Source organism: Pseudorca crassidens, chromosome 16 (assembly GCF_039906515.1).
Source record: "Pseudorca crassidens isolate mPseCra1 chromosome 16, mPseCra1.hap1, whole genome shotgun sequence".
In the NCBI taxonomy this organism is placed as follows: domain Eukaryota; kingdom Metazoa; phylum Chordata; class Mammalia; order Artiodactyla; family Delphinidae; genus Pseudorca; species Pseudorca crassidens.
Genome location: NC_090311.1, coordinates 54,040,039 through 54,060,240, shown reverse-complemented (window position 1 = coordinate 54,060,240; position 20,202 = coordinate 54,040,039). Strand labels below are relative to the sequence as shown.

The 20,202-nt window shown below is 58.2% G+C and overlaps 1 protein-coding gene across 10 annotated transcripts in view; it reads left to right on the top strand.

Moving 5' to 3' along the window:
• Positions 1-20,202, top strand: part of ZMIZ1 (zinc finger MIZ-type containing 1) — a 185,870-nt gene that overhangs the window by 120,835 nt on the left and 44,833 nt on the right. Inside the window, exon 1 of one of the 10 annotated variants that reach the window (XM_067710392.1) lies at positions 525-657. The exons of the other annotated variants lie outside the window; for them this stretch is intronic. The gene's annotated coding sequence lies outside the window, so the exon portion shown is untranslated. Of the gene's footprint in view, positions 1-524; positions 658-20,202 lie in introns of those variants that run through there. 10 annotated transcript variants of the gene reach the window in all.

The window sequence follows — 20,202 nt, the reverse complement described above, 5'->3', positions numbered from 1 at the left end:
TCTGCTAGCCTTTCATCTTCTCTCCGCGCTCCTCCTCCTCCCTCCCCTCCCCCCGCCGCGGCGCGCCCGGCCTCCCCCGAGCCCCCAGCCCCACGCGGGCGCACGCAGGGTGGGTGGTCGCGCCGGCGGGGAACGGGCGCGCGGCGCAGGGCGCTGGCCGTGGGAAGTTTCGCTGGCGCGCCCAGTGCACCCCCGCCCCCCGCGCGCCCCCGGCCCATCCCCGTCCCCGGAGGGCTGTCGCTTGCGCCCGGGCGCGCGGCTGGCTGCCTCCTCGGCGGCGGCCCCATTAACGGAGCCTCCGCCTGTGATTGGCTTCGCCCGGGAAGCTGGAGACTGGCGATGAATAATTGATGTGTGCTGTGCGGTAGCCGGACGGCGGCGGCGGTGGCGGGCAGCAGCGAGCGGGAGCGCGGGAGCCGGAGCGCCCTCGGAGCGGGCAGCGCGGAGCGAGCGGGCGCCGGAGCCAGCCGGGCCCCCGCGCCGCCGCCGCCGCCGCCCCGGCGCGGAGCGGGGATGCAGGCGGTGCCCGCTGCCTGCGTGCAGCCTTTGTTCGGCGCCGGCTGAACCCTGCCCCGAGTCGCTCGCTGCGGCCGCCCCCGGCTGGGCCCCAGCCCCCTGCGGGCGCCAGGGCGGTACCGCGGCCGGTGCAACTTCCAGGTAAGTGCAGGGGTGGAGGGGCCGGCGCCGGGGCGCCCGCGGACCGGGCCCGGGCTCCCTCCGGGAGCGGGGGTGAGTGTGCGTGCCTGTGTGTGACAGAGGAGGGCCGGTGCATTGTGGGTAGCGCCGTGTGCTGCATGGTGTCAGCCCGAGGCTTGGCCGCGAGAGTGGCACCGGCGTGCACCGGGCCCGTTTTGTGCGCCCACACAGGGGCCCCTCATTCTCTTCGGGGCCCGGGGCCAGGGTGCTCCCCTACCGCCCCTACTCTCGAAGGTGAAGTGTTGGCTCTCCAGAAGACATTTTACAAGGCTCCGTCCTCAATCGGCTTCTATTGCAAAAATAAGAATCGGCCAGGAAGCCTTCCGCGGAGGCAGCGGCCGAGGGTTCTCAACTTCAAGCTGCTCCTTTGTCAGGATGCAGCCCTAACGCTGAAAGCGCCCAGAGACCCCGAGGGGCGCTTGTGGCGCCACCATTGAGGCAGAGCGCCCTTCCGAGAGGTGGTGGGTGCAGAACAGACTTCTGACAAGTGTTTGCTGGGAGGCCGGCTGGAGGAGGAAGAGGAGGAGAGACGGGTTTGCACTAGAGAGCAGGAAGGGGCCTTTCTGGGGGTGCCTGACACCAGGCTGTGGAGACCTCGTTTAAGACCTTGGAGAGAGGGTTTCTCAGAGGACTGCCTGGGCTGAAGGTTTGTCTTGGTGGTCAGGAGCACGTGGGTTTGGTGTTGGGGTCTTAACAGGCATTGGTGCCTGGAGCACTAGATAGGTCCCACTTCTTGAGTCCAACTGGAAGCCAGCTTGGGTGAGACTAGGAGACATCAGGCTGTCTTTCCCTGCCCTAACCCTTTGCACCAGTGAACCTCCATAGACGGGCTTCAGGAGACCATCACTCTCAGGATGGGGGCCTGGGTCCCCTGTCCTTGACCATCAGGCTGGACTGGCAGGTGGGTGCTAGGCATGGCTGGTAGCCCCTGCAGCAGGAAGGTCTTGTGAGGCAGCTGGCAAGGAGTTGGTACCAGAGAGCTTCTTAATGGGCCATCCTTGAGAATGGGCCAGAAATTGGATTGGGAAATGAGTTGGGGTGGGCAAGGTGATGGCACCCTGAAATCAGGGTGACCCCAGAAGGTGTATAGGGACCCGGCCCCTTCCAGTTCTGGAGCTCTGGGCCGGAAGCTCATCTCCCATCCGCTACAGAGCAGAAAGCTCTGTCCGTCGGCAGGAGGTGTGTGGTGGTGGGGGGTGAGTCTTGAAGTCCACGTGGCTACTGGTAAGCCTGTTCCCCTTTTTTGTGTGTCAGCCAGGCAGTGACTACCCCCCAACTAGCAGGATTCAAGTCCCCTCCTGAGCTATTTTTACCCTGAACTTCCTTAGTGAGAAACCACCGAACAGCGATGCTTTGGTGAGAATCTGGGTCTTTACCGGAAGCAGCAGCCTGCACGGAGTTTGAGACTTGCTTCTGGTGCTGTCTCTGCTCCCTGCACAGCCTCCTCGGCAACAAGAGCCCCTTCGCCTCTCTCTCTTTTGCCTCCTGGTTCTCACGACAGTCTGTGCACTCAGAGACTTGGTAGCGCCGTTTCAGATGGCAAAATTGATGTCCTCTAGAACACCCAGTAGGGGACAGAGGAAGCCAGTCAGCTCCGACTGGAGTGTGGCCTTGACTGTGAGCTCCTTGAAGGCAGGGGCCATGTGTTACTCGTCACAGTGTATACCCCAGTGCCGGCCACCGTGCCTGACAGGTGCAAGGTGCTCAGCGACTACTGAGTGACCGCAGGAGCGGAAAGCTGGCCGCGTGCTGCTTTCCCTGTGGGAGTGGGGAGGTGATGGAGAGATTGAAAGAGCGCTTCTGCTTGTAAGTCAGTGTTGGCTCCGTACTACGCAACAAGGCTGAGCTGAGTCCCTGGGAGCTCCAAGATGAGTTCCGAGTCTGATGTTAGCCAGGCAGACTGAGAGCTCCCACAGATGTTCACCCAGAGTCCTACCTGGGAGCTTGCTCATGGCTCTTTCAGGGTCACATGCCAGGGAGTAAGGACGGCGGAGCTGTGTTTAGAACTGCATCGTTCAGTATGGTAGCTACTAACCGCATGGGGCTGTTTATACCCTTAAATTAATTACAAGTTCAGTTTCTCATTTTCACCAGCCACATTCCAAATGGTCAGCAGCCACGTGTGGCTAGTGACTACCAGATTGGGCAGCTCAGATCATAGAACATTTCCACTGCGGCCGCAAGTTCCATTGGACAGCTCTGGCCGAGAACGATGGAGATTTAGGACAGAAGTGAGGTGAGGACACTAGACCAGAGGCCACAGGTGTGACAGTGCAGGAAGAGTCCATCGGATACAGGGACCTTCCATTTTCTTAGCACTGCATTTTCTGACAGCCTCCCAGTAAGGAGAGTATAGACAAGCCAGGTGCTCCCACGTAGCATGGGAGAAAGCCGAGATTCAGTTTTGCCCAAGGTCACCCAGCGGGCGGCGTGAGCCCCAGGTCTCCGACTCCTCCGCCAGTGCATTACCACCCAGCAGAGGTCAGCCAGGGGGCAAGGGTGGGCAGCGGTCCCAGGAGCAGCCTCAGACCTCCCTGAGGACCGTCTGGGTGCCCAGTAGGCGTCAGTCTTTGTGAAGTCATCCATGGATCAGGCGGGAGAGCCTGCTCAGCCTCGTGTCCCCAGGAACAGAGAGTTCTGAGCTGTCAGAGCTGGAAGGAGAGGGAAACGGGCTCCCTGGTGAGGGAGGTGTTTACCTTGATCTATGCGGCTTTGGTCCCAAGGGAGAGGCTGGCTCTTCTCCACAGGGAAGGACCCCATCGGTGGGCCTGTGGCCAGGTTCATTAGCACCACCCCAGAGGGAGGGGAGAAGGGGTGGGGGACATTTGGCGAACACAAGATGCCCTTCACTCCCGCCCTGCCAGGGCCCGCTGCCCCTCATGTCACGGGCCATTCGAGGTGCCACTGTCCCCTTTGCTTTCCCTGAAGCCGCAGCTGCAGGAGGAAACTCTCCCAGGGCCTGGCAGAGAGGCAGCAGCCTCACGAGGGAGCCTGCTCAGGGAAAAGCAAGGCCCCTACCCTCTAAGCACTTCCAGCCTCTCTGGGCCAGAGGGGCAAAGTGACTTCCTGCCCCAAGGTCATACGGCAGGGCAGGCCTGGGATGGAACTGATGCTCTCTTACGCTCCACTGCAAATCCCAGTCTGCCGTTTTGAACTTGGGGTTTATATAAGATCTAATTGTGCCTTGTTTCACTTTCCTCCTCCATCCCTGTGAGGTCACTTTGTCTCTGGCCTTGTCCCTGTGTCCTGAGGTGCCCACCTCCCCCCTGCAGCAGGCCTCACTACAGCCCCCTGCTCCCCTGGGCCCTGAGCTGACCAAAAGAGGAGGGCTCAATAGGGGCTGGCTCTCTGCCAGGGACCCCAGCACCCCCAAACGGGGGTCCTCAAGGCCCATCCAGGGGAGCTTGAGAGATGAGAGGACCTTTGGGGACAGTCCCAGGTTTCCAGTCCCCTTGAGTGAGGTGGAGGTGTTGTTCAGGCCTCTGCTTACCGTGCCTTTCCCTGGAGCCAAGATGGGCCGCCTGGGGATGCCCACAGCACTCTTGATCCCCAGAGTCTGATGTGCCGTGTGCCCTTCAAAACTGACAGAGCCAGACCCTGACCCCACCACCCAGAGCGCCAGGCAGGGCCTGCCAAGCACTCTGCTGCCCTCCTGCCCCCTTGCTCTCAGTAGCTGTAGACATGGCACGGACTCCTGCTTGGAGCCCCCAGGCCCTCTGGGTTCTCCGACTGCCTCCACCTACCCTTGGGGGGAGGCCAGGCCTTACAAGTGCCGGGCCCGGGGCAGTAGTGGGTGCTTTGTGCATGTTTGGTGAATGAGGTCGGGACTTTGGCCAGGACACCCACATTCCCTGAAGCCAAGGCTCCCCGGTCACCCTGGAGTTTCAGTAGTTGTGGGGTAGAGCCCAGCCTCTGTGATTTGCCTTTGGTTTTGTAAAGCCCCCTCAGATAATTCTGATACTGTTGGTGGCAGCATGGCTCCCAGGGCCTAGCATTCAAGTGATAACATCTATGATCTGTTACCAAATTAGTGTGACCTTTGGCAAGTCACTTCCCCTCTGGGGGGGGCCTCTGTCCTCATCTGTATACTGAGAACATTGCCCTCTGTCTCATCTCTGAAAGGTAGACTCCACTCCAGGAGTTGAACTACTGGAGTCTTGGGCTAGAGGGGGTGTGTGTACGATGTGAGGAGACAGGAGACTGAAGGAGGTCTGGCCCTGCCTTTGGGTGCTACCTGCTGCCAGCATCTGAGGATGCAGCGGGAGACAGTAAGGTGCACGGGGGGCCAGGAGAATTGAATGAATAGAGTCTTATGCTCCACACCCTAGGACCTGTAGGAGGAGGGGAAGGTGGTGCCCTTGGGGCTGGGGTAGCCTGAAACTCTTCCCAGTGGCCCTTGATTTTGGAAATGGGTAGGATTGGGGTCTGGGGTGAGAAGGGGAATGAATGTCAGGTGGCACACCTAGGGAGGCGGTCCCTCCTGGCGAAGCAGCAGAGGTGAGCACGGGAGGTGGGGCCATAGCTGAAACAGATCTTATCCCAGGAGCCTGGATCTTATCCCCAGGGCAGGGGGCAGCCAGGGAGGCCCCTGGGACTCCAAGGGCTTCTGGGAGCAGGGATGCTGTTGGGTTGAGGCAGGAATCCATTCAGGGAAGTGGGGGAGCCCTTCGAGGTTGGAGCTCTGCTGCAGGAATGTCCCTGTCTCTGCTGACGCAATGGAAAGCTCGTTTCGTTGCAGGGTTCCTGTTCTGCGGTCGCCCGTGGTGGGGGGCGAGGGCAGCCAGCTCTTCTGAGGAGCTCCGGGAACTTGGTAGAACTTGTCCAGGCCTCCCCTCTGTTCTCTCCTGGGAAAAAGAGAACCTTGTCTGTAGACTCTGCCCCTAGTGCCTCGGGGGCCCTGGGGGGGGGGGAGGGGAAGGAATGTGTTACAGCCACGCCCCCGGAGGGTTTAAATCCATGCGGGTGGTTCCTTGGGACTGGGACTGGAGGGCACAGGTGTCGCACACCCTCCCGTGCCTCCGGCAGGGCCTGAGGCGGCCCGTGATTTATAGGCACCCTCCCTCCCGCTCCACCCCCCAAGAGTGTGACCCGACTGGCAGCTTTGTAGTCGTGCACAGGAGACTTAACAGCCCTTGGTTCAGACCCTACATGTGGGAGGGAGGGCTGTGGAAAATGGGGGGCCACATTTCGGAGGGGAGGGGAAAAAAGCCCAGGGAGGAGCCCATCTTTCTGTCACCTCCTCTCCACCCTGCCGCTACCAGGCCCAGCTCGAACGTCACCAGCCAGGAGGGCTTCCCTGGTCCCCTGACCCCAGCACACACACAGACACAGGACCCCATCTCTTGGCGGTCCTTTCCACTCCTTCGAGCTTCCGGGACCCGCAACCTTACATCAGTCTGTTTTATGTGGTCGTTTGCCCACGGGGTGTCATCCCCACTAGGTTGTACATTGCTGGACAGGCCGCCCCTGACTAGTATCGATGCAGGGTACTCAATATACATCTCTTAAATGACCAGCCCGGGCTTAGGTGGGTTGCAGCAAAGGCAGTCACCCAGGAAGAAACAGAGAGGTCCGAGCTCTTGGGCCAGCTCTGGCTTCCCAAGTTGACATGTGACGTGAGGGAGCCCTCATCCTTCTTGGGGACCCCACCTGTAGGAGGAACCACTGGGCTTACCATGCTGTCTGATCGAAAGGCCACTAGCCACAGGTGGCTATTTAAGTGTATATTAGATAAAATTAAATGAAATTCTATGTCAGGCCCTCAATCACACTAGCCACGTTTTAGGTTCTCAGTAGCCCCGTGGGGTTGGTGGCTACCATATTGGACAGTGCAGTGGTTGAATGTTCCCGTCATCACGGAAGGTTCTGTTGGACAGTGCTGGAGGGTGTCTGAGGAGCCTCATAGCTCTGTCATCACAGATCTATAGGGAAGCAGGGTCCCGGGGCCTCTGCCTGCCTCTCTGTTAGCAGGTCCCACCCCTCTCCGTGCACGGGGCCCTGGACTTTCCCCGCTGTCCTTTCTGTGAAGCACAGGGCCCCGCAGAACTTCCCTGTTTCACCCACTCCCACCCACACCCTGGGCTCTTCAGTGAGGCCGCCCAGAGTCCTTCCCAAGACAGCCTCGGGGAGTAATTATGAAACCCACATCTGTCGTTTACTGGGTGACCTTGGGCAAGTCACTTAACTTTTCCAAGTCTCTGTCTCCTAATGAATAAAACACAGCTGCCTGTGTCTGCCTCTGCCCAGCAGGGTTGCGGCAGTGGGTAAATGAGATGGGGCTTTGAGCACTTAGTGTCTGGCACATAGTAATTGCTCAGTAAGTGGCAGGTCTCATTACTACCAGGTTGACTTCATACCCTCGCAGCGTATGATCAGCTCCCAGACCAGCTGGGCTTTCGGTTTCTGTTGAATTCCCCAGCCCAAGAGCCTGGGTCTCGGCCACACCACCGGCTTCAGTTCTCTTGTCTGTAAGGTGCCCCTTGCACTGTGTGTTGTGACCAGAGACCTGGCCGCGCAGGGTGGAGGGCGGGCTGTCCAGGGGCTCGTGCTGCCTCCTGCGTGGCTGCTGTTAACAGGAGAGCCTGAGAAGGCCAGGGGAGAGCGAAGGGTGCAGTGTGCCTGCCACTTGTTCTGTCCTGATGAGAAGATGCAGGGCTTCCCCGCTGGCAGCCGTCTGGTGCCCTAGCCCTGGAGGAAGGGTGAGTGGGCCAGCACAGGCGCCCACTTTCACTTCCTTCTTGGGGAAGGACCTATATATACATCTACACCTTGGGCTCCTGAAGCCCTCTGGGCAACTTGCCCAAGAACTTCTCCCTTCTGAGGTCCACGGATAGTTCGTTTGGGTCCATGAGCCCCCCCAACATGTGTGGAATGCATTTTCTGGGCAGAGGGCCTGTGAGCCGCGTCGTGTTGAGGTGCCTCCCAGGGCCTAGTAGCCTTGAAGGAGTTGGGCTGGCAGGATAAGGCCCGTGGGTCCAGGCCTGGCTTCCAGCTGTCCGGAGGACTCCCGGAAAGGCACTCAGTGAAAGGAAATTCTCCGAGTTGGGGGACAGCCACAGGAGCCAGTGCGCTGTTTCATCTCACACCCCAGGGCTTGACAACCACTGGGTGCTGGGTGCTGGGCTTCGGGAAGCAGGACAGCACTCGGGCCCAGCCTTGGAGAGTGAGGCGGCAACAGTCTCGGGGAGCAGACTGCGTGCAGCGCGAGTGCAGGGGCAGCTGGGGCTGGGGGGCCGGGCCATGCGGCTTCCTAGGGATTTGTCTCCACAGGGGGAAGTAGCTGAGGTGAGGGCTGGGCATTCCCAGAGAGGGGGGGGGGCATTCCAGATGGGGAGGGTGTGGCCCTCCTGTGGCTCCCCCCATTAGAGGCTGGAGACCCTCACACCTCAGAGGCCCCCCTCCCCAGCCTTGCTCATCAGCATCTCTCCCCCTCCTCTCCTGTCCCCTCCACACAATGGTCCTCTAACCCTCTCTAAGCCTCAGTTTCCTCATCTGTAAAATGGGGGACTAGCACTCATCTCATTGGGTCCTAGGAAGATTAAAGAGCATATTCCAGCCACAGCTTGGAACACGGTGCTGGGACCGGGTCAGCCCTGAGTAAGCATGAGCTGTCCTTGCTGCTCCGTCATGGGTCTCCTCGTGTTTGTGCCAGGCCTGTTCCTCTGGGGACACATCCTCCTGCTTCCCTGCCTCATCATCTTCCATCACAGCCCAAGAGTGTCCAAATGCTCCCCCGTCTCACCTGCCCCTGTGCCTGCACAGGGCTGCCTCTCCTCCCGCACCAGTGACCTGGCAAACATGTGGAATGCCCACCCCCCTCCCCCCAGCCTGAGAAACCCTGGAGTCAACAGCCCCCCACCCCACCCCCCAGTCTCCCCTGGGACCCTGAGAGCTCTTGGCCTCGGGCTCAGGACTCCCTCACTGCTGAGAGTAGCTTGTGGCTTCATCCCTCAGGTGTGTCTCCTTTTCATTTGCCAACGTCAGGTCCCCAAAGCTCCTGGGCAGTCCTGGGGAAGCCCCCGCAGGGAGGACAGATACCACCATCCTGGGGGGCTCAGGGCAGTGGCACCCAAAGCAGAGAAAGCCCCCACCCCCACTTTATTGGACCCAGGGCAGCCTTGCCACTGGGTCTCTAGTGACTTCTGCCCCAGGGAGACAGCCCAGCCCACGGAAGGGGGCCCCCAGAGGTCAGCATCAGGACAGGGAAAGGGGCAAGCGCCAAGCAATCGCTTCCTTTTTTGAGCACAGGCCCTGGCTTCTCCTGTCCAGGCCGCTTTGACCCTTGAAACAGGAATGATTCCTCCTCTCTCTCCATGTCTGTGCCCCGTGGCGCCAGTGAGCAACAGACGGGCCTGGTGGGGAAGAGGGATCATCACCGCCCGGCCTCCCTCCTGGCCCCACACCGGCCCGTGCACCCTGTGAGCCAAACCCCTGCAACCCACCTGCCTGGAAATAAGCCTCCCAGCATCGGGCCTGTCAGGGGCCGATAATCCTCTCGGAGCTCCGCGCGGTGCTGTGCCCTCTCTGAGAAGCGCGTGTGATGACCTGGATGAGATCTTTGTCCTCAGGTTACAGCCTCCGCAGTGGTGATTTCTTCCCAAGTTGCGGCATCCTGATGAGTGTGCGGTGCTCCCTGTGGTGAGGGCTCTGGCCCGGACAGACCCTAGCCTGTGGATGGGCCTGGCCACCCCGAGGCTGGGTTCGCTGGCTGCCTCCCTGGTCTTAAACACCTGTTACCTGAAGCCTTGCCGGCACCCCACCCGGGTGATCTGGAGCTTGTGATTCCACTCTGCCACTTGAGTTGCCTCCTCTGAAAACTGCGGGTCCCCTTCTTTCACAGGCCCGTTGCAGCAGCAGGAGTCCTGGAGCAGGTGTCCTGCCGAGGCCCTGCACGCACGCCCTCCACGCGTGTCCGCTCACTCATACACGCGCCTGTGCCCTCCCTGGGTTCACTGTGCCGTAGTTATAGCCCTCAGTTTGCACGGGAATGTTTTATTTCTTCAAGCTCATGGCTATAGCTCCTTCGCGTTTGTATGTTCTGCATCCAAATGGGCAAAATTACACACTAATATGGTTTTGGTTTTTGTTTTTTGGTTTTTTTTGGCGGTACGCGGGCCTCTCACTGTTGTGGCCTCTCCCGTTGCGGAGCACAGGCTCCGGACGCGCAGGGTCAGCGGCCATGGCTCACGGGCCCAGCCGCTCCGCAGCATGTGGGATACTCCCGGACCGGGGCACGAACCCGTGTCCCCTGCATCGGCAGGCAAACTCTCAACCACTGTGCCACCAGGGAAGCCCACACTAATATATTTTGAATGAATGAATGAACAAATGAAGAGCTGGCTCCGGGTGGAGCACTGTGGGGCATGTGAAGAGAGACAGGGTCCCTGCCCTCTGGGAGCTTAAAGTCCCCGAATGAAGATGGCAGCGCTGGAAGACACCCGGCTGTGCAGGGCCATACGTGGAGTGCTAGTGCGCCTGTTGCAGGGCGGCGGGCCGGCAGGGTATGTTGCAGAAAAGCGTAAGATGGAACACTGGAAAATGTTACGTGGGTTTTGCCTCTGCGTACATACATCGTGTATTCTTGCGGTTGGACACGCGTGTGTTCGTGTGGACACGCACGGGACGAGACAAGTTGACCGATTATTGGATGAGTGTATGTGACGGTGTTCTCGTGGGTTTGTGTAGCTTCATGAACACGGGGGTTGTTGGGAGTGTCTGTGATGTGGGAGGGGCACCTTGGGAGCCAGATGGCTTATGTGTGTAAGAATGAACACGTCTTGATCCCTCTGGGGCGTTCAGGCGCCCACACCATCCCTCCCTACCATGCTGGGCAGCCCCTCCACTTAGCAGTTGTGTGACCTCGGGCAAGTTACTGAAGCTCTGAGATGCCTCAGCCTCTGCAGAAACAGGGATGGTAATAGCAGTGACCTTGAGATGGCTGTGAGGACCCACCAAGTCCGTGTGCCTGGCACAAGGGATGTGTTTCATAAATGTTGGTGTTATGCTGGGGTAGGAGGGACGGTCCTCCTACTGGCCTGGGGGCCCAGGACAAAGGCAGTCACTGCGCCTGGCCCTGTCCTGCCCCTTCTCCCGTGCAGGCACGCCCTTAGCCCACTCAAACCAGAGGGCAGACATGGAGCTCTGAGAGGGGGAGCATCTCCAAGGCTCTAGGATGTTCTTCCTCCTCAGACGTGGCCAAGGGCATCTGGCCCAGCAGCCTTTCTCACCGCACCACTCCAGGGACTGGGGGAGGGGTCTGGGAAGGCTCGCTGGAGCTGACCCCAGAAGGCCCTTCCCATCCTTGGGAAGATGACTCTGGACCCTCCCAGACCCTCAGGAAAGGGCATTTCGTGGCTTCCTGGTGAAATCAGCCCAGGCTCTCCACAGCTTCCTTTCTGCCTGTCTCAGGGATGGCAGAAGAATTCTGTGAATATTCTCAGAGGTTCCTGCAGAGAGAGACTTTCAGATGGTCAGTGTATCAAAGCACTGTAGAGTCGGGACACTGCCGGGAAGTCACTCGTCTCTCAGGGCCCCCACTTTCCCCATCTGAAAAATGGGTTGGTTGATTCCTGTCTCCCTTGGCGTGGGGACTAAAGTCCAGGCTGGGTCTCTGAACCCTCACAGTCCCATCTCCCGGGCACAGCTCCTGGGCAGGGAGCACCTCCCTCGGTTGGCCTGGCGCCTTCCCCCTGAGCTTCAGCTTCCTGTCAGCAGCTCTGCCTCTTTGGGGGATTATGTGGGGAGGGAGAACACCCCGGCCAGGTGGCCTTACCTTACACTCCCCACCCAGGGTCCTGACTTCAGGGTACTAAGTAAACAGAGGTCAGATGTTGGCTCTGAGGTCACGAGTGGGAGCAGGGAGTAGAACTCCTCTGATGTTTCTAGAGCGCTTCGGGGTCCAGGAAGGTGCTTCCACCTGTGTGGTACCATCTCTTCCCGGGGGGTGGGGGGGATACAGTCGCTGCCAACGTTGGGCAGCCAGGGGGGCTGAGGGCGGGCGGGTCGTCAGGGTGGCCTTGAGGCTCCAGCTCTGGCCTTCCACCCTCAGAGTGTGTCTTTGGTGCCCGCCAGAGACCCTCCTCTCCATTTCCCTGGCAGTGCCTGAGGCGGTGTGGGGTCCAGACCATAGGATCCGGGGCTTGGTTAGGGGCTCCTGAGATGATACTGTGACCCTAAAAGGCGATCCACCTGCTGATCACCCAGCATGCCCTGTGTGGACGTGCAGGCCTGCACACGTGCACACACAAGCTCCTGGCCCTCCGAGGTCCCTCTCCATTTAGACAATTTCATTGTAGCTTAAATTCTCATTTTAGCCAACTTCGTTTTTAATGTTGAACAACTATCACTTGTTTGTATATACTTCAGAAGCAAAGTCCCCAGGGGAGAAGCAGTCTGTTTTCTTAAGCTGAATCCTGGAAGCGCAATTAGGAGTGATCGTTCCACTTCTAAGGTTTTCCAGAGGCTGCCTGGCATGCCCTGCTGAGCCCCTAATTAGGCAGCCAGGGCGCCCCAGTTCAGGGCCCAGCCCGGCTGGGGGTACTGTTTGAGGGCTGGGCCGGGGCAAGTTCAGGGCCTGAACCCAGGCCCAGGAGGTCCCTCAAGGGATGGGGAATGGTCTTCTCCTCCATTCAAGGAGGGCCAGGCTTACTGCCCTCCATTCCAGGGCCCTGGCTGTCTTTGAGGACAGCATGCAGGGAGCAACAGCAGAGTCGAGGCACCCTGGGTTTGAGGGAAGCCATCTCATCGGGTCTGGGTGGCCTTCACGCCCACACGGATGCTGGTGGGAAGGCTGCCGAGTGCTGTTCTTGCACTAGTCACTGGGAGGCCACCTGTGACAGGGCCCAGCCTGCCTGTCACCCGTTCACTGTTGATTCATCTAGCTGATTAGAGAGCCCGGTCTGTGGGCCACCACGGTCCTGCATCACAGTCTGTGTGACACTCAGTACCATGGGGCCCAGGAGAAGAGGGTCCAGCCGGGTGGGCCCAGGAAAGGCTCCCCTGGAGAGGGGAGGCTGAACCGTGAAATACAGAGGGCGGTTCAGACACGTAGAGAAAAGGGGCATCGAGCCTGGAGGCTTTAGAAACCAAACACTTAGTATTTTAGGCCGTAGTCGTGATTTTCAGTATGTTGCCTGATCTCTTTTGCTGGGGAGGAAGAGCGTGTAGGAGAAAATAAACATATGCCTGCAGCCTAGGGGTTAGCTGGAGCTGCACACACAGCTGGTGCCTGCTCGCTGCCTGTGAGGCCTTGGCCTCCAGCCTGGGCTGGCTCGGCCCTGGGGTGCCATGGAGTGCCCGTGGCTGCCCTGGGAGGCGCTGTCCCTCGCCCAGCTCAGGCCTGTACCCTGCAGCCTCCGGGAGGTTCCGGTTTCTGCCCGCCAGGTGGGCGGCTCCCCCCTCCCGCCCCCACCCCCATTCTCCACAGCACACTGCTCGCAACACTGCCCTGCTTCTGCCACCTGAGCCCCCCAGGTGCCATCTGCCACCCTGTTTTCAGGCGGCAGGTAGGCGGCCTTGGGGCAGGGCGAGGAGCACGCAGGCGGATCCCAGATGGGGCAGGTAGTGCCTGGCCTGCTACCTGGCACCTGGGTTGTCCCCACCTGCCTAGGAATAGGTGAGAGCAGGTCTGGTAAAGTATGGGTGTGTCTAAGGGGTCCTCCTGTCTCTCTTGGCATCTTTGCATGTATGAGCTGTAGGGTCTGTCTGGCCCCTCTGTGTGTATCTGAACATCTGACCGTCTCTGTCTTGAGCCTGGCCATTCCCTAGGCATATCCCTGCCCGCCTCCCTGTGTCTCTACTCCTTTGTGTCTCTCCGCCTGCACCTTGCATCTCTCTCTCACTGTCTCTGCGTCCCTGCCTGTCTCTCTCAGATCCGAGCTGGTGAGGGTGCCTTTGCCATCAGAGCCACCTCCCCCCACGTTGGGTTGCTCTGCTTAATTTCATTTTCCCGGGGCTCCAACTCACAGAAATAAATCCTCCCTCCCCACCCCTGCACTTTTTTGATTTAACAAGCCTGCTGCAAAACAATAGTGATTTCCGCATCGATCATAAACAGAAGTGATTACCATACAATTACAGCCTGAACCATCAGCCTCCATGCAATCACTGAGCCGCATTGTAAATAGGAAGACAATTGCCTGCAGAATTACCCCCAAATTGGTTTAAGTGGCAACAAAAGAGTGTTGGCATTTTGGCATTTGGGGGAGGGGGAGGGGGAGTGCTGGTGGTCCTGGCAGCAGAGGGTCCCCACTGCTGTCTTCCTTGCCTTTGTGGAGGTGACCTGCGAGGGCGAGCTTTCCCCCACCTCATTCTTTTTGCTTCAGTTATTGCTCCTTGCCCATCTTGGCACCGTTTGTTATAAACTCATTTATACTAATGTGCGAGTGTCTAAGCATGCCTTTGACTGGGAGAGTGGAGACGGGTGAGTCTGGGGGGACGGGATATTCCGGGGAGGCCTCCTCAGCTCCCCTGATTTCCCCTCTCCCCAGCGCCACCTCATCTCTGCCTCTTCCAGGTCACTTCATCCAGCTAGGCTTTTCTGGCCTGGCTCCCACCCTGCGGCCTTCCCTCCCCATCTCCCAGCCTAGTGGTGGTCTCCTGCCAGGAGGCTCCTGCTTTCTGTCCAGGGCAGCCTACTCCCTCCTACAGCTGCAGCGTGTCCCCTGCATCCTCCGCAGCCTCCCAGGCCAGCTGGAGCCCCTGTGCCTGGCCTCATGAGCCAGGGCAGCCCATTCCTGGGAGTCTGCCAGCCACCCCTGCAGCAAGTTCCAGGAGGGGCTCGCAAAGCATGCCTCCGCTGACCTGGGCCCGCCCCTTTCCAGCCGCTGGTTTCATGAGAAGTCCTCTGCCAGCAGGCCGTCTCTTGAATGTCTGGAGCCTGGACTCCTGAGCGCCAGCCGTTTCTGCAGGGGGCTTGTCTTTGCTTGGGAGGTGATTTCTCTCCAGGGTCAGGCTGCTCTGAAGTTACCGGGAAAGCCTGCCCACTGGCACACTTAGATTCTATCAGATTTGTGCAAATCCAGGTTAGAAGTGCCTCTGCATGTTCATCTGATCCTCGCAGAAGGATTAGCGCGTGCTGGTGGTTTTATTCTCGTTTTTGACGGAGGCGTGATGCAGCTGGCGCCGGGTCACACAGCCCACCGGTGAGGGGTGAGGTCTCGGCCCCTACTGGAGTGCTTGTTTCTAGGCGCCATCTCTCCAGCGTTCTCAGACCTACAGGATGCAGGCTGGTTGTGGTGGGGTGGGTCTCACCTGGTCTCTGACCTGCTCTGAGAGCTCGGACAATACCAGTGATTTGAACAGGTCCCAGTGAGTGACACTTGCGGGTGCCGAGTTCTGCTCACACGTTCATTAGTGCCTCTCATCCCCACTACAGCCCTGTAAGGGATGGTCAGGCCCCCACTGAGAGCACTTGACTCACTCAGAGCTCAGGGTCCTGGTACGGAAGCTAGTTTGAGGCATGTCTGCTAGCCTTCCAGCCTGTGCTACCCGTCATCCTGTAACGCAGAAGGCAGCCGGGGTTCCCCGGGCTCTCTCACTGGTCCAGGTATCACCGAGGCTCCCTATCTGGTTGCTCCCTGCCAAAGTCTCGGGACGGGGCCCCATCTAGAGTTGGTATATTTAGAACCCAAAGTTCTGTCGGCTGCCCCAGCTCTGTCCTGCGCTGGGAGGGACGTCAGTGCTGCCCTGGGCTTGGCCTGAAGGGCTGGGGTGAGTTGGGCAGAGGCTGGGGCGACTCTGAGTTGCCCCTGTGTGCCTGGCACCCACCTCTTCCGCACTGACATTGAGAGGAAACCAGTCCAGAGAAGAAGCTGGTCAACATGGCATCCACACACCATGGTGGTCCCCGCCTGCCCAGCCGACCTGCCCTCACGTGCCCCGTCCCTGAGCCTTTGCTCCTGCTGCATGTCTCCTGGGTAGCCAGGTGTCCGGTGGAAGGAAGGGGAGTTCAAAGGCGCAAAGACCTGCACTCAAGTTCTGTGTCTGCCACGTCATGCTTTGTGCCATCCTTACCTCTGAGTTCTGCTTCTTTTTCTTTATAACGGGACTGTGCCCGCCCTGCTGGACGACTGAACAGTAGAGGTGAGCATGTTATCAGATAACAGCTGCTGTCATCCTTGGCCTTAGAATCCAGCCCTCCCTCCGAGAAGGAGGGGGCCTACCCTTCAGTGAGCATTCGTCACGTGCAGAGCTTTGCACTGGGCATTTTAAGGCTGCCTGGTTTGATCCTTCACCACAACCCTGAAAAGACAGCCACCACTGTATCTGCGGTGTCCTACACGGGAGCCAGAGCCCCGTGTGGGCGGTCACACTTAGATTTAATGAAGTAACGTTAAATACAACGTAAAGCTCAGCTCCTTAGTACGGCAGCCACGTTTCAAGGGCTCGATAGCCACGCGTGGCCCGTGGCCCCTGTTTTGGGCAGCGCAAAGATAGAACATCTCCATCACTGCAGGAGTTCTGTTGGACAGGCTGCCCTGTGTTATCATCCCCTCTCACGGGTGCGAAGTTGAGGACTAGATCAGTGACACGTCACACTCAGGGTCCCAGCTGGAGGAGTGGGAGCTGGCGTGCAAGCCTGGGCCCCTCAGCTGTAGGACACACTGAGCTCTCCTTTGTTGCCAGATCTCATACCTCCCCACACACCCTCCGTGGGACCCTCAAGGGCAAGGACTGTGTTTGCTCTGCATCCCAGTGCCCAGCCTAAGACCTACCCCAGGGCAAGCATTTGGGGCGGTGTTTGCCGAGAGGGTGATGGAATGAATGACCCAACAGACACTGCCTGCTGAAACTTGGGGGCACACTTCATTCCCCTCCTCCAGGAGGATGCGCAGAGTCAACTGCTGAGGAGTGATGGATGGCCCCTCTCCCGAGATAAATGTGGCAGTCAAGGTAATCGGATTGTGTGTGACAGTCTCATTTGTAGGCAGCGGTAGGAAGCGCCCAGCCATGCCTCGCCCCAGCCGCCCATATTAGTTTAATCAAATGCCTAGCATCTAAATGACTGGGCCTCAGTGATAGATGATGTGAGCTTTGCTAGATGCTGTTGCCCTGTCAAACCCAGCTTCTCAAGGCCCTGCCCGGCTCCTGGGAGCTCTCATTTGTTTTTTCTTACCTGGTTATCTCTGAGCGGGGCAAGGAAGGGGGGCTCTTGCGTTTGTCTTAAATCTCTTGTTTTTCATGGAGGAGGAGGAAGAGGCTGGAGCTGGGGGAGGAGTGAGATGGAGTCACCTTCCGCCTCTTCTGAGAAGCCTTCCTGGGTGGCTGCAGACAGTCTGGGGGAGCATGACTCCCCAGAGCCCCTGAGCTTGGGCCTCACCATGCACCGTGTGCCTTCTGTTTCGTACAGACTCTCCGCTCCCCTGTGCTAGCTAGCCTTTTCACTCTCTCCAAGGGGTATACCAGAAGTTTTTCCCTTTTATTTTGGAAAATTCTCAACTTTCCCCTTATGGTTAGTGGTTGTTGTGTCCTCTTTGAGAATATTCCCCAATCCCAAGGTCATGGAGGTATTCACCTATATCATCTTCCAGACAATGTATTATTTTGCTTTTTTTTTTTGGTCTGTGGTGTGAGGTAGGGATCAAGTTTCCGGTCTGCTCGTTGTGAGCTCTGAGCTCCTGCTGTGTGCCCCAGACCAGGCTGGGTCCTCCAGAGAAACAGGAGGTAGAAAAGGCACAGTTCTGTGTCCTAGGAATGACGATCAGTTTGCGCTTAAACTTGTGCTCTTAAAAAGGAGGCTGAGCCCAGCATGTATCACACGCCGCGCTTTGTGTCAGGGTGGGGTCTGCCCGTACCAGCCATGCCCAGGGCTTCTGGTAGCGCTGAGTGTCACCTGTGTGTCAGATACTGTTCTAGGCACCGGGGATGTGGCGGTGATGCAGTACATGGAAACCCCTGCACTGGAAAGAGCTTTTGCTCTTTGCCCAGGACCACACAGTGGGGCATCAGATGAGAAATGACATGAAAAGTAGAAGGTAGTAAGTGCCGCAGAGGAGGGTCACGGAGGGAGCCAGGTGGCGGGGATGGTACTGCCATCTACAAACTGGAAAGGTCAGGGAAGCCCTCACTGAGTAAGCCAGTGAGGGCCGAACCACGTGGATATCCAGGGCAAGAAACTTCCAGACAGATGTTGCAAAGCCTCTGATACATGTAAATGGTGGAATAACTCTGGAAGGAAAACCAAAGCCGCTAGCCTGATTCCCCTGGCGGGAGGAACTAAGATACGAGACTGGGGAGGGGAGACTGCATTTTTCAGAACATACCTTTTTTCTTCTTTTGTATATTTTTAATCACATACACACCTTACTTCTTCAAAAATTACCATTGAAAAGTAAAGCAGGGAGGGTGGGGAAATGTTACAGTGAGGCGGAACCATCAGATGTACTAGCAAAACTGTGGCTTTGGAGGCCAGCAAATGTGGGTCCTGATCCCTCTTCTGGCCTCTCTCTGAAATGTTAGCTTTCTAAGGAGGCTATTTGTGCATTACTTAGGTAAATAAAAAGTCATTTTATTAATTAAAAATCAGTAGATCCCACTCTGTTGATTGTTTTGGCTGGTTGTTGTTGGGCGGGTTCCTTAACCTCTCTGAGCACCCGTTTCCTCCTGGAAAATGGGGGTAGTGATCCTGACATCACAGGATTGTCAGGAAAATGAACAGAGAAAAAGAGTGTGTTGAGTTTCTGCCCGGCCTGGAGTTGACCTTCCTGAGGGCATGTCCTTGGATGACCTGGCCCTCTGCAGGGCAGAGGCAGAGAATCTATCCCTGTCCTCAAGTTCTCCAACGGCTTGGGACCCCAGGAAGGCCCAGGCTTTGCATTCCAGCTGCCTCAGAGGCAGATGGATTTGCTCTGGACCCCCAGGCTGATGGCCATCCAAGACCCTGTGGCCTGCTGGCCCTTCACAGCCCCCTCAGGATCCAGCCTGCCCAACTGGTGTCTGCTCGGCTGGGACCAGCTGGTCTTCACCAGCTGGTCATCTGGCTCTGACACCCTCCCTGCCCCAGTGTCTCCTCCTCTCTGGGCGCTGTGTTAATTTTTTCATGGCTTCCCTCAGAGGCAGAAGGCAGAGAGCTGTTTCCTGCAGGGAGAGAGCAGGCGCTGGGGGCGGGAGGAGGGAGGGAGGGAGAGCTGAGTGGTGATTAAACACTGCAGAGGCCTAAACAAATGACGGCTCCCTCCCCCAGCTGCTCTGGGAGAGAAACAAGGAGCCGGAGCCGGCCTGAACTGCAGATGGCCCAGGCTGCTGTCTGCCCCCGCCTGCCTACTCGGAGCTGCCCTGGGGCTGCTTCCTAAGAGCCGCAGTGGTGCTGAGCCCTGCAGGAGCCAGCTCAATCCTTAGGGCCACTGTGAGGCAGGCCCCGAGGCAGAGAGGGTTCAGGGCCACACCGCTAATGCACTAGGGAGTGGTAGAGCGGAGACGGTTAGGCAGGGGCAGTAGTAGTTACTTCTTAGAGTGCCAGCCTGAATGAGACGGCGCATGCGAAGCGCCCAGAACGGCACCTGGCCTGAATCAAGTTCTTGGTCCGCAGGAGCCACTGTCAAGGTTGCCCCTATTACACCTTCAGAACAGCTGGGTGAGATAGGTTGCCATGCGGGTGAAGAAACTGAGGTGCACACACCTACCAGGGTGTTGCCCGGGACCACACAGCGGATTAAACCCAGGCTCGCCCACTTCTGACTCCCTGCCCGGAGTTCCTTCTCGTGGACCAACGGCGGGAAGAGAGTCAAACCTCCAGAGCCTTGAACACAAAGAACGGGGAAGTCAGCAGCGGGGTGAGAGGCCATCTGCCAGGCCCACGGCCCTCCTGGCCGGAGAGCTTGCGTGAAGGGGCGAGGGAGGAATGGTGCCCTCCCACTGTTCATGCAGAAAATGGCAACTGAGCTCACCCCTCAGTCTAGAGCAGTGGTTCCCAAAGTGGGGTTCCCCGGCCCAGCAGCAGCAGCATCACCCGGGAACTGGTTAGAAGTGCAAATTCTTCAGCTCCACCCCAGACCCACTGAATCAGAAACTCCACTGGGAGTGAGACCCAGCACTCCGGGTTTGAACAAACCTTCCAGTTGCTTCTGATGCACAGGCAAGATCGAGAACCCCTGGCCTAGAAACCCAAGGACTTCTGTCCTGCCCCGGGGCCTCGCTGTCCAGGCCACAGTCACCCAGACATCACCCAGGTGTGCTACACTCCGAGTAACAAGTGCAGCCAGGAAGCAGTAGATGTAAATGGAATTCGTATAAACAATTCTTATTTTCATTGCAACAAGGCAGCTGGATATTGAAAGAAACCTCACAGAGAATCATTTCATCACATAAAGGAGCTTCTGCAAAGAGAAAACTCCTCTCTTGATTCCTGCCCCCTCCCCCCTAAGTGTTCTATAAATTCAGTCTCTATGTCAGGTTTTCTTCGAATGGTGTCTACCTATACATAACTAAAACGAGGAGCCAGCCTGCTAAAAGCATTGCAGATAGTCTCCAAAATACATCAGGGACCCCTGCAGTTTAGAAGGAGAGCCC